Genomic DNA, 14,607 nt, shown 5'->3' with positions numbered 1-14,607 from the left:
TATAACTTCCCGGATCGGATCCGCTGTGAGGAGACAATATGAGAATTTATTAAGACACAGTGAGCTTTATATATCGCAGAGAGAACAGCAAAGACAACAACAGACTTCAGACAAACACACACTCATACTGAAGTCTGTCAAACATTCCCAAACCTGTCAAAATCATCTGTGGCTCATTTTCACCCCAAAATCAACTGGAAAATACGATTTTTAATTTTTTTTATTTTTTTGGCTTAATGAAAATAAACCCGTTACATTTTGCAAAGAACACAACACAACATAAAATAAAAAAGTAATTAATTAATTAATTTAAAAATGAAGAATATACAGTGTATATATATATATATATATATATAGAAAGAAATAATGAAAATAACACTCATTTAAATGTTTATTTTAAATATTGTTTGCATAACAATTAAATGCAAAAACAGTAAAATAAACTAATAGAATGAAAAATAAAATGAAAATAATTCTGATTACTGAAATGTAAAAAAAAAAGGTAAATGTTTTTATTATTTATTATTTAAATAGTACAGCATTTATATATCATTATAGTATCTCTTGTGCGTAATTTAATTTATGCTGACTAAAAAGCATTATAGGACAAAATGTTTATAAAATAAAATACAAGCAAAATCAAATGGAAATGCATTTTTGCAAATACAAAATAAATTAAATTAAAATAAATAAATAAATAAAAAAAGATTACTGAAATGCAAAACAGGAGAATATTGATAATCATTAGATTATTAGTAGAACAACTTTTTTATATATAAAATAAAATATAAATTAAAAATAATGTTGGTTATTGAAATGCAAAAAAAAATTATATCATTTAAATTGTAGAGTATTTATACATCATTATAGTATCTTATGTACTACTTTTAATTTATGTGCTGATTTAAATAAAAATCATTGTAGTACAGCAATTTATTTTGTACCAAAGTACTGTATTACAATAATGAGACATAGCAAAAAATGTTAAGGTAAAATGTTACGCAAATTAGCAAAATAATTTTATAACGCATACAATTGTAAGGTTCCCAAAATATGATTTCTTACATTTATACTTGTGTTATTTTTTTATGACATGACCTGGCCATGTTGTTGTGGTTCTCGGATGCATCATGTTGGATTATAATGAGTCTTGTCAGACTCAGATAATACAGCACTGTCCTTTCATAACATGTCGTCCCGCACAGACAGTAGATCTCTCTAACGGAGATTACCTGTCAATAACAGAACACAGTCCTTGAGGGGGCGGGATGAGCGGGCTGAAGGTGAAAGATGATTGGTTAGACAGGCGCTGTGATTGACGGCTTCAGTAAATGGCCCTGTTAGCGCGGTGCACTCAGATGAATGTGATGTTAGACTGGATCAGAGGAACAGACTGGAGTAGTCGAGATGGAAACACTAGCAGATAGACATTATAGTACATCTACTTCACAAAGGTGAATCACAGATCATGTTTCTTTCTTAAACTTAGGGCTATTGGCTAAAAAGAGATGTTCCCTTGATATGTCCCTCTCACACTTCCTGTTTTAAAAATACATACATCAACAGAGTAATAAACACGTCAATTATACAGACAATTTCACAGACGGTGGGTGAAAATAGTCTTGTAAAACTAAATGTAACAAATAAACAAATAGTCTAAATAAATGTTGAAATAAATTAATTAAATGAAATTAAAACATTAAAAAAACTAAAATAAGGCAAAATAAAAAAATAAAAAAAAATAAAAAAATTGCAAAATTAAATGAAAATTATATATTAGGGAAAAATAAGAAAATAATGCATTATTAAATGTTTAAATAATATATATAAATATATATCTATATCTGTATACCTATCTAGCTATCTATAAATATTCTATATTCTATATAGATCTATATATATCTATTATATTATATATATATATATATTCTTATATATTCTATCTAGCTAGCTATACATACATATATTTCTCATTTAATTTATCATTTACCACACACACACACACACACACACAAAATAATACAGAACTCTGCATTGTACATAATTATACAACTTATTTCTAATTTAATTTATCGGTGTTTATCATTTACCACATATACAGTATTTATGTATTATATATATATGTGTGTGTGTGAAAAATAGGAAAATAATGTGATAATAAATGTTTAAATAAATCACAAATACAATAAATGCAATGTTTTACAATTATATATACAATATACAATATAATTATAAAATAATACATAAAGCTGAATTGTATATAATTATATAATTAATTTCTCATTTAATTTATTGTTTATCTGCATTTATCATTTATCATATACACAGTATATATTATATATGTATACATGTACATGTATGATAAAGTGAATGATAAAGCAAGTAGGGTTAATAGCAGAGAGGATCTTTTAAGCAAAAAATAAAATAAATAAATAAAATGAACTACTTTCATGTTGCTCAACAGATTCTCACTAGATGAAAACACAAAGAAAGAATGAAAGAATCAAATCCTCACTGAGTCTCTGCAGCTCTAAGCCATCATCTCATGTTCTTGATCCCATCTCTTGGGGTTCATTTCCAAAGTATCCAGTTTAAAGCCAGTGTGCTTTCATTTCCTCCAGCCTATTTTAAGAGAAACAATAAAGTTGATACTTCTATAAACTCCATTAAATCTCATGAGCTTAATCAGCTTAATAAGAGCAACATCTGAGCAAAAAATGTTCCTCTGGGAAAATGCCAAATGTTTATCTATTTGATCCATTTTCGGTACATTATTTTTGCACATCATAAAATGGCACATGTTAATAAAGCATATTGTTTTATTCCGACCATTTAAAGATGTTTGGCCTCATCTGCCTTCCATATGGTCAGATTCTATATACAGTATATATATATATATATTCAATCTGGTAACATGAGGAGCTCGGACTCCAGATAAACTGAGAGTTATCAAGTGAGCTGTAAATATTCTCCTGTCTCCACGTCTGCCGATGACTAACCAGCTCTGTGTTTGACATTATTATTCATTCTCACATAGAGACAAAGTGTTAACAGCATAAATCTCCCCTGACGTTCACTTCAAAGGGCACATGAGGATTTACCGACGCCAACAACCTCTCAACCCATCCGCCGAAACCTCTCAAACAGCATTAACAATACAGGGATGTCCGAAAGAAAGAGCCCGTGATGAGATATCCATAAGCGTATGAGGAAAATGACCATCATCACTCCTGACAGAGTTTGAGTTGAGTGCGTCTCACGGGTGTGTTTCTCCCAAGAGTCCGTCTGTCAAAGGTCATGCATCTCCATCCGTGCTTCTCCTTCCCGTTTCTCTAGTCTTTGTTTACTGCTGCCATGGAAACACGTGGCAGATGAGGTCAGGAGGTCACAGTGACACCATCACTGGCTCCTGCTGGTCATATGGAAGGTGGATGGCACCAAAATCATTTAAAAGGAACGTGTGAAATTAAGTATATACATGCTTTATAATAAATATTACTACAGGGTTAAACACTGTATTTTATTGTCTCAACCCTCAGAGTGAATCACACATCTTTCTGAAATGACCATATTGAAGGCGGACGGGGCCAAAACCCTTTAAAAGGAACGTGTGAAATTAAGTGTATATATATGCTTTTTAATAATAAATATTACTACAGGCAATGACCATATGAAATGACCATATGGAAGGCAGATGGAGCCAAACGTCTTTAAACAGAATATGTAAAATTTGACCATGTAGATGGCGTAGACAAGCACATTCTGGCCTTAAGGCGTCAGTTTTTGCCGCGTTTCTTTAGTCCATGTAAAGACGCACAATTTTACCGTGTTAAAAAGACTAAGAATGTGAACATGTCTCTCAATGCATGCACATTCCGATCGTGTTCGAATGTGTAATTTTTTAAAGCAGACTTACGCACATATTAATCGTTTCTTTCGTTTATTGCGGCATTACTTTACTGATACGAGTACTAGATTAGACTGATACTAGACTGATATATATGAAGAGTTTGGTTCCAAAATGCGATAAACGGCATTTAAAAAAAAATTTGAGTTTCCGCCAAAATCTGTACGTGTGAAATTAAGTATATACATGCTTTATAATAAATATTACTACAGGGTTAAACACTGTATTTTATTGTCTCAACCCTCAGAGTGAATCACACATCTTTCTGAAATGACCATATTGAAGGCGGACGGGGCCAAAACCCTTTAAAAGGAACGTGTGAAATTAAGTGTATATATATGCTTTTTAATAATAAATATTACTACAGGCAATGACCATATGAAATGACCATATGGAAGGCAGATGGAGCCAAACGTCTTTAAACAGAATATGTAAAATTTGACCATGTAGATGGCGTAGACAAGCACATTCTGGCCTTAAGGCGTCAGTTTTTGCCGCGTTTCTTTAGTCCATGTAAAGACGCACAATTTTACCGTGTTAAAAAGACTAAGAATGTGAACATGTCTCTCAATGCATGCACATTCCGATCGTGTTCGAATGTGTAATTTTTTAAAGCAGACTTACGCACATATTAATCGTTTCTTTCGTTTATTGCGGCATTACTTTACTGATACGAGTACTAGATTAGACTGATACTAGACTGATATATATGAAGAGTTTGGCTCCAAAATGCGATAAACGGCATTTTAAAAAAAAATTTAAGTTTCCCCCAAAATATGTATTGTATCTGGTCGGTATTGAAAAGTCCATTTTTAATTTTACGCAAAATGCGATATCCGCCGAGTTATTCTGTCATGTTTTCTCCCTTTTTTTCCAAACCGCGACAAACGCCAGTCTCCCTTCTCTGCAGAATGCGATACATCCGTTCAACCAATCACAGCGCACCATTCCACGCACTCTAGACAGTAATGAGATGTGATTGTCATGCGCATCTCATCAGTAAAGCCGGTGTTCTGTGATTAATAGTAAATCTCCATCACGTGCTTTCAGATGGAGCGGCATTTAATACACAGAACCGTAGATCACTGCAATATCGAGTTCATAATCGCAGATGAGTCACATTCGATTATGAACGCGATATTGCGTAGCTTGTCAGTGTAAGTGTTTTTATTTATGTCATTAATGTTTTTGTTAATACAGCGTATAGCACTAGTCAACTAAATGAAAGTAACATGGCAAAGATGAATGCACTTTTGGAAATTTAATCAAATGAATCAAAATGGATTGATAGCGTTTTGGAACCAAACTCTTTATACATACATTTTATCTATTTATATCTATACATATATACACATATATATACACATACACATATATATACACATATATACAAATACATATACTGATACTGATACTAGAGTAAATTAATTAATGTTACAGTGTATATATTATATATAACTTTTTTATCATTTATATCATGAAGACGGTATAAGTGCAGTACTATTGACAACACTGTAGTAAAAATCCAGGACATCCTAACAACACCACAGTAATTGGCTAGTAACTGTCTAGCAATGCCATAGCAAAACACTAAAAACCCTTCGAAAAATCGAGCAATTACATGGCAATCTCACAGCAACAAACCTAAACATGTAAAACTAGTGAGTTCAGCATTCTCGGCCGTATCTGTTTCTGGTTTTTATTTATTATGCATGAGCTCAAACATGCAACAGATATGAAAACCTGACATTACTCATGTTCAGTCAAGGCAGATTTGTTTGCTGTTGTAATATCTGCATATGATCATAAACAGTTAGGAACACACATGCTCATGTTGTGATTAACTCTGCTTTGATCAGTTACAGTCTCGCTCTTCCTTCCTTCACATCCACTGCGTTTCGGCAGGAGAGATTTGATTTCTGTGGGATCAGGGTGAGATGTTGGTGTTTAAAGCTTTTAGCAGCCCGTCTCCCTGAAGAACACAGAGCTCATCAAGGAGCTGCGGCTGACAGACGGGCCGCGTGTGAAGAGTGTCTCAGGAGCTGAAGACTTCGACAGGAACCACAGGGGACGAACACCTGACAGACACACAGACGCTCACAATCAGTCCTGTTTTACAGTTAAAGCATCAAAACATTTGCGAGAGAAGCAAAATAGCGCCAGATAATAAATAATTTTTCTTGCTCTACTGGCAAACTTAATTTTTTCTTGTTCCATGCAAGATGTAGATGAGATTGTTTCTTCATCAGATTTGGAGAAATGCAGCATTCCATCACTTGCTCAGAAATGGATGCTCTGCAGTGAATGGGTGCCGTCAGAATGAGAGTCCAAACAGAAGCATCACAATAATCCACAAGTAATCCATACCACTCCAATCCATCAGTTAACGTCTGGAGAAGACAAAAGCTGAACCTAATCCAGCATTAAGACGTTTTTAACTTCAAACCATCGCTTCTGGTGAAAATCCATAATAATGCTTCCTCAAGTGAAAAAGTGGTCTGAATCAGGAGAGAAATCTGCAGAGATCAAACACTGTTTACGAGCCAAAACAGCTCTAAACAAATATATGGGGGTATTTTGATGTGAGAGACAACAGGAGATGGACTTTTTCACTGGATTATGAATTATGGACTTGTATTTTAATGATGGTTTTGCTTTTTACAAACACGCAGCTTTTGTCTTCTCCAGATGTTAACTGATGGACTGGAGTGCTGTGGATTACTTGTGGATTATTGTGATGTTTTTATCAGCTGTTTGGACTCTCATTCTGACGGCACCCATTCACTGCAGAGCATCCATTGCTGAGACAGTGATGCAATGCTACATTTCTCCAAATCTGATGATGAAACAAACTCATTTACATCTTGGATGGCCTGAGGGTGAACACATTTTCAGCAAATTTTCACTTTTGGGTGAATTATTCCTTTAAGCATAAACCACACTAAATGCTGTTAGATTTATATTTAAACAATTATTAGAATAATGACAGTAAATCCAGAGCTTCAGTCTGTATTACTGACTTGCTGTATGTGAATCTTCAGCAATTACAGATTAAGTCTCATTCAGTCCCTGGGTGATCGGTTTGTATTTGCACAAATAAAATCAGTCTCCAGATGCATGTGGCTGCTGTTTTCTCCGTAGCTTCATTAAGCTGTGTTTGAGGAGATGCAGGCCTATGCTGAAAGGTGTACGAGCTTCATTATGAAGCTGTTTTCCGTATTTGTGCGCCTCTGATCAGCAGAAGCTCTATTTTGCAGAGCTAAATGTACAACTGTATCATTGTAACTTGCTCAGGAAAAGCAACGTGGAACTAACAATTTAGGCATATATATCCAGAACAGAGAGTGTGTGAATACAACAGACTTACAGTATGCAAAATATTAGGAAGGGATGCTTGATTCTGATTTTGTAAATGAATTAAAAATGTTTTCATGCTAATTAATCACTTTCAACCTTTGATTTGGGAGACATTTTAAATATTTAATAATAAATATATAATATTAGAAATACACTCTAAATACATAAATACATGTTGTATTTACATTTAAATGAATCAAAAAATTTGAAAAGTCTTTTTTTATTTTATATTTATTTAATTATTTTAAATATTTTGCATTTGAAGTTAATTAGAATTTTTTGTTATTTTTGTGTTTATTTATTGCAATTTTTGACGAGATACTATCATAGCACTGAAAACAAAACAAATGTTTTAAAGACACACAAACCAACTAACATAACACAAAACATATATATAACATAAAACAGAATTTATCAAATCCATATTTCCCTCCAAAATGTTGTCATTAAGCAGCTTGCTTTTGTTATTTAAAAGGATTTTAATTAAAAAAAAATTAACAGAATGGAAAGTGATATTGAGAAAACATATTAACTGATTATCAATTAGAAAAATATTTCCAAGAAAACATATTTTGCTTGAAACAATTTGATTAAAGAAATAATGAAGAAATACCTGGAATATTTCTAAATAAATGGCTGTTTTTTCGTGTTACATGTTGCAGAAGTGCAGCAGAGTCAGAGAGATATGACAAAAACAAACATCCACTAAAACAACGTAGCGAAAAATTCACGCCAAAAATAAAAATGGCGATTTCCAACATGCACAACATTGTTCACAACAGTTTTTTAACTGCATGTGTGTTTGACATGCTTTTCAACAGCTAGTTTTGTTTACATCTCTCTAACAGGTTCACTGCTCTCTAACTCCACAGAGACACTGTTTAATTACGGTTGGCCCTCGTTAGACTCATTGAGTTGCTGTTCTCTTAAGGGTAATAGCAGGTCGTGAGCAGTTTTCTCTCGGGTGCTGCACTGCATCTTCAGACAGCAAAAATACTTATTTAGACAGTCAGCAGAAACGTGCCGTGGATTCTGGGATTGGCTCCTTGTTTATTAGCGCTGGCCAAATGAACCACTGGAGTATAACTGCAGAGACTGTCAAAAACACTTTCATATGCTTTATTGGATTTTAAAGCATTTATAAATAGCATGCATAATAAGAGGGAACCGGTGCAAAACTACAATGCGATTCATAAGAATGGAGCTTTTTATCTCACAATTCTGACTTTTTTTGTAGAATTGCGAGTTTATCTCTCGCAATTGTGACTTTTTTTTTTAGAATTGAGTTTACAGTGTATCTTGCAATTCTTATTTTTTGTACAATTGAAAGTTTATATCTCGCAATTCTTCATTTTTTTTTACAAAAATAGATTTTTATAAGATTATACAATTCTTAGTTTATATCTCTCAATTCTGACTTTTTTTTAAATTGCGAGTTTATATTTTGCAATTCTGACTTTTTTTTAGAATTGCAAGTTTATGTCTCACAATTCTTAATTTTGTTTTGTAGAATTGCAAGTTTATATCTTGCAAATATGAGTGTATATCTCGCAATTCGTAGTTTATATCGATATCAAGTTTATATCTTGCAATTCCGACTTTTTAAAAATTGCTAGCATATGTCTTGCAATTAGTTTATATCTTGCAATTTTTACTTTTTTTTTTTTTAGAATCGCAAGCTTGTATCTCACAATTATTGATTTTGTTTGTAGAAAACTCAATTCTGAGTTTATTTCTCACAATTTTCTCAGAACTGCAAGAAAAAAAGTCTGAATTTTCAGATAAGTCGCAATTATATATGTTTTATGCAACATATTTTTTTATCCCATGTTGGAATCAAGCTTCCGTAAACTAATTTAGCTAACTAATGTTAACAAATGGAAACTTATAAAGTTTTATCAACGAGACAGACAGATGTTTGTGTCTCAATCTCCAGTCGCCTGCCAGCAGGAGTCACTGAAAACACATCTACTACATGTTGACTACGATACAGCTGAGAATGGCTAACTTCTATTGATTATAATAAATGCACAGCAACAGTTGCAATATGTAAAGTGCCTCTGCTCAAACGTTGCTCATCTATGACCAGAACTCAAGTAGCAGCAAAATGAAAAGTATCTTGGTTTCAGAAACCACTTAAAATCACTTAAAGACCACAGAAACAAAAGGAAGGTAAAAGCACGAGGAATCGGCGTTATCTGATGGATAATTTAGGCACTAATAGTTTAACAGGCTTTATCAGGACTGCACCAGTTCGCTCTGGAAGTGCATCATCATCTCTCGGGCCTCATTATCTCAGCCGCTCCGTCAGGAACACAATCGTTGATCTCTCACTCACAAACACCAATCCTCTCTCGCCCTTCCACATTCTCTGCTAAGATAATTAGCGCTAATTAAAAGGCTTCCAGCGTCTCCTGAATGATCCTGCAGGTGTTTACTAGCACACCTTTTGTTCTTCTTTTTCCTTCTGACATCTTTTAGTAATATTTATGCACTGCTTTGTTCATTTATGTACAAAGCGTGCAAATAATGTTAAACAAATGCTGGATGTTGATGAATTTTAATAAACCATCTTGGCCTAGGGACTCCAAACAAAACATTTGAATAGCTCTAAATATACTTGTCAGGCAGCATAAATCCGATGTTTTAATGTTTTTTGATAATATGCATTAAATGTCCATGTTTAGAGTCTCAAAGACCCCAACTACATGCAATAAAATAAAGCAAAGCATGCATATTAAAAAATCACTTGATAAGGTTAATCAGACAAACTCCAAACATGTGTCGAGTGTGAACAGACCCGCTAATTAATTCGATTCGAGGGTTGATTTCATTGTCCTCCGCTCTCAATGTGAGAAAATACATGGTGTTTGCATTAAAAATGACTGTTGTGAGTTCTGAAAACTTTTTCATGACAACAATCAGTGTTTGTTTACGAGCCTCGTGTGTGTATAATGGAGATTGTGGCTAGTTGTCACAAAAGGAAGTTACACACGAGCGGTACATCTGGTTACCATATGAAACTTTTGTAGATCTGGTTATCCTGTTTCAAACATTTAATTTAGATGGTGATACTTACATAGCGTTTCTTGATAAACCAGTAAAAGTGATTGAATTAAATCACAAGCAAATATAATAAAGAACAGATGCAAATCGAAGTTTAGCATACATTACATTTTTACAATTTTGAATTTTTGTGAAAAAAGTATTTTTTAAGATCTGTTGGAAAACGTGACTGTGTTACAACTAGGGTTGCAAAGGGGTGGAAAATTTCCGGAAATTTTCCAAAAATCCCTGGAATATTCCAAAAAATCCTGGCAAGTTTCCAAAATTTCTCGAATATTTTCAAAATTTACTGGAAATTTTCCACCTTTTTGCAACCCTAGTTACAACTGATATTCAAAGACATATGACAGACAGTGGGTCTTATTCACTAATAATGAATTATTCACGTGGGTTATTCCAATTTATTAATGTGGGAAAACGTCCCAGCAAATTCACAATTTGCTCTTATCCTCGTTATAATGATAATGTAATTGTAGTGTTCTAAATGAGCATGAGTAGCAGAGTATGTGATCTTTTTATGTGTGGTTTCAGGTATTCCTGCATTTTTTTCATTAATTTAGAATTCATTTTAGTATGAAAGTTGATTTGTTCATGAAAATGTTCATATGCAGATTCAATGCACAAATCTATGCATATGGACCGGTTTAGGCCCTGATATACTAATAGAGAAAAACAAAAACAAACTGGTGTGACGTTCTTTTCCAATAAAATCAGGCCGAAAAGAAGTTTGTTTGGATTTAGTTTCGGGATTCTGGAACTTTCTGGAAAAGTTTGCTCTGACTGGTAAACACTGAACTTCCATTGGTCCATGGTGAACATGTAAAAGGTGGGTGTGGCTCAGAGGCTCCGCCTTATTTGAGTTGGAAATCTCCTCCGGTTCATTTCTTGAGTTCAGACGCGAGTAAACACACTGGAGAGCTGCTTTATGGTAGAAACTTAAAGTTGTAAATAATTGAAAGCCCTTAAGGACTATTTATTAGTTCTATGAAGAGAGAAGTTTTAAAAAGAAAGTCAGAATTTCTCAGTAGCACAGCAAGAGTTTAAGAGAAGTCCAAATAGGCTGAAAAGTGACTAGTAGCCTATTTTTTGTATGAAATACTTCTAAGAAAAAAAGACAATAATTTGAGAGGCCTGAACATATATTAAACAAAGGTAAATGTTCTGGATTAAGGTTGACGATGAGTCCCACAAAACTGTATTTTCTGCCTGCTTTTTCAAGGTAAATTTGGGTGTTTTTCCAAAAAGACACCCGAAAGCCAAATAATATAATGATATACTGCATCTCTGTAATTAACACAAATGACACGTTCCTGGTCTTATTGTGACTTGATTTAGCTTGTTAGTAATTACTGATCCAGAATCTGATGTGTTTTGTGGTGCATCATCTAAGTGTTGACAGACTGCATAAACCCTTTATCAGAAGCTTTGGAACACGCACGGCACGGAAACGGGCGACAGAGACGGACTCGACAGCAGGCTGGCGTGACTGCGATCACGTGAAGGGAGTTAAGGCTCTCTGGCAGCATTGACGGGACAGAGACTGACGGCGACCCCCGCTGGTGCTCCACTACCTCAAAAACACAGCCAACATCATTACACATCACTTCCTGTAGCTGCAGCTGCCTGCGAAGTGCACTTGATTGTGTAGTGATCTCAAAAGTGAGCATTTAAAGAGACGTCTGATGTGTCAAACAAGGAGTCAACACAATTAGTTCTATGTTTCTAAAGAAAAATTTGGTGTCATTATCATAATTACAGACAAACATCACCATAAACAAGCCTATTAAAATCAACACAACATCAACACTGTTTTTTCTTAATATGCAATGAAAGACAGCATATTTACATCCAAATGCCAATTTATGTGAAAACTGAACCTCAAAACACAGTTGCAGACTGTTAAAATGACCCAGATTCAGATTCATACAAGCCCAACAGATGTATTTGAAACAATATGGGAGTAGTTCACAGGGTTGTTAACTAAAACAATTAAAAATTTGTTAATTTAAATAAAACTCATAAAATAGAAATGTTAAATTAACTATAAAAATTTGAAATGTTGCCTTGGCAACTGACTGCTTAATTCAAGCACTAAAATTACTAAGTGGAAACTAAAACTGAAATAAAAATAAAAAAAAAAAAAAAAAAAATAATATATATATATATATATATATAAATAGATGAAAAACCTAAACATAAAAACCCAAAAATGAAAATGATGAAATAAAATAAAATGCCTAAATGACTAAACTAAAAATTAAAATAGCAGAAGAACATAACAAAATTACTAAAAATTAAGCCTAAATTAAAAAACAATGTACATAAAAAGTGAAGGTATAAATACTGAAGAAAATAAAAAATATGAATACTATAATAGTATTAAAACTAAAACTGAATAATAAAAAATAAATCTATAGATATATAGCTATAAGATATAATATACAGATATAAAAAGCCTAAAAATAATAAAAGTCAAAAGCACATAAAATTACTAAAAAATAAAACTAAAATTAATATAAAAACTGAAAATATAAAATACTGAAAATATATTAAAAAAAAATGTAATTAATAAATAATATTATATAAACAATACAATAAAAAAAAACATGTAGTTTACTTTTTTCTACATAAACGACTATTTTGCAAAGATTATTTTGATAAATAAGTCTACACAAACCTGCGCTGCTCATGCAGGAATACTGCAAATTTTTCTGATTTCTGCGTGATGTGAAACAGGCTTGTTGTGAATGACATCAATGCATGTCATTCCACGGGAAAAATGCATGCCTAATTTCTATGCATCAGCAAATGCAATAATAACTTATGGCAAAAAACACCTTAATTAATAGACAAATGCTGTATTAAACAAACCCTCAATCTATTAAACCCATAAAGGTGATGTTTCTTGTAAAGAATGGAATGAAAATGACTTTGTGGCTCTAAATCGTGACTATAAATCATTGAGGTGTGCGTGTAAACAATGGCTGCGTGTTGCACATTTCTGAAGAGCAGCAATAAAGCGACTCCGTGGACAACATCAGTTTGGAAGAAGAATAGACTTGCCCTCGACGTCTCCTCTGGGAGAATGAACGAGTCAATTTAACAAGCAAAAGACAGAAAAGGCCATACAGAGACCATTCCTGCAGAGGGGATCTAATGATTCAGAATGATGCAGAAAACTGGTGCATTTCAATGCAAGTGTTTGCTTGTTAATTTTGATGTTTGAAAAGATAAGAGTCACTATTTTGCTCACGATGAGCTCAAATCTATAATTATTAAATACATGAGACCTCAAATTGTGCAGCGTGTTAAGGAAAGGCATGCTCTTACTTTTCTAAACGATCTGCCTTGCAATTTGTTATCTATCAGAGAAAGAATTGGGGGTAAAAACATGTAAAGACCCAAGCTATATCTAGGAACTAAAACTACACGCTAATACAGAAAAATTAAGGATCTCAATGCTATGAAGAGACTATATGAAGTAATGAAACCTTATGAGAGAAAAGAGATAAATATTCCTAACGATTCCCTGAAGAGACAAGCAAATACAAGCCAACTGAAAGCTCTCAGAGCAAAACATAACCATTAACCTCATATTTAAACTGTCTGGAGTGTCTAACAAATCTTTATTGAATTGCAGTTTTATCCTGGGATTGCTTAGCCCCGATGACAGCATTAAACTCCATCGAGGCACTGAATTAAAAAAGCCCTGCATTAATAAGAACTTTATCTTTACAGTCCCAAGACTGCACAAAATGACAAAATATCAAATATAATTTGAGAGAGCGGCACTTTTACAATCATTCATAACTTAATTTTATGTCATTTCTGTGCATGAAAAATGATGAAAAGCCTTTGTTTTACAGCAAAAAATCAGCAGCAAACTGAATTTACTGATTGTCATAACACTCAGTGGAGAGAGATTAAATGCATGACCGAAAAAATGAAGAAAGATGCTCTGTGTGCTGAAAAAAAGATAATGTTTGGAGAGCTAAAAACAACAACAACAACAACAACTAAAACTGAAACAAACAAAACAAAACAAAAATTACTAACTGAAAATAAATAAAAGCTTAAACTGAAATACAAATAATTGAACTATAAATTATTAATCTAACTCTGAATATTTTAACTAACAATAATACTGATAGTAATAATTATTGACAAAAACACAAAATGACTAAAATTAAACTCAAATAAAAATGGATATTAGGGAAGTATTACTAAAATAAATTAATTTGCACATATTATATCCATTACACATGCATATATTATAT

At 33.0% G+C, this 14,607-nt stretch overlaps 1 long non-coding RNA gene across 3 annotated transcripts in view; it reads right to left on the bottom strand.

Moving 5' to 3' along the window:
• Positions 1-14,607, bottom strand: part of LOC107659669 (uncharacterized) — a 28,392-nt gene that overhangs the window by 4,951 nt on the left and 8,834 nt on the right. For all 3 annotated transcript variants that reach the window (XR_001630940.1, XR_001630938.1, XR_001630939.1), the window contains exons 2-4: positions 5,733-5,985; positions 2,516-2,622; positions 1,233-1,539 (exon numbers count right to left, since the gene is read on the bottom strand). This is a non-coding gene — a long non-coding RNA (uncharacterized LOC107659669). The remainder of the gene's footprint in view (positions 1-1,232; positions 1,540-2,515; positions 2,623-5,732; positions 5,986-14,607) is intronic.

Source organism: Sinocyclocheilus anshuiensis, unplaced genomic scaffold (genome assembly GCF_001515605.1).
Source record: "Sinocyclocheilus anshuiensis isolate Anshui unplaced genomic scaffold, SAMN03320099.WGS_v1.1 scaffold75, whole genome shotgun sequence".
Classification (NCBI taxonomy): domain Eukaryota; kingdom Metazoa; phylum Chordata; class Actinopteri; order Cypriniformes; family Cyprinidae; genus Sinocyclocheilus; species Sinocyclocheilus anshuiensis.
The sequence above is the reverse complement of the archived record's forward strand: the minus strand, read 5'-3'. Positions and strand labels throughout refer to the sequence as shown.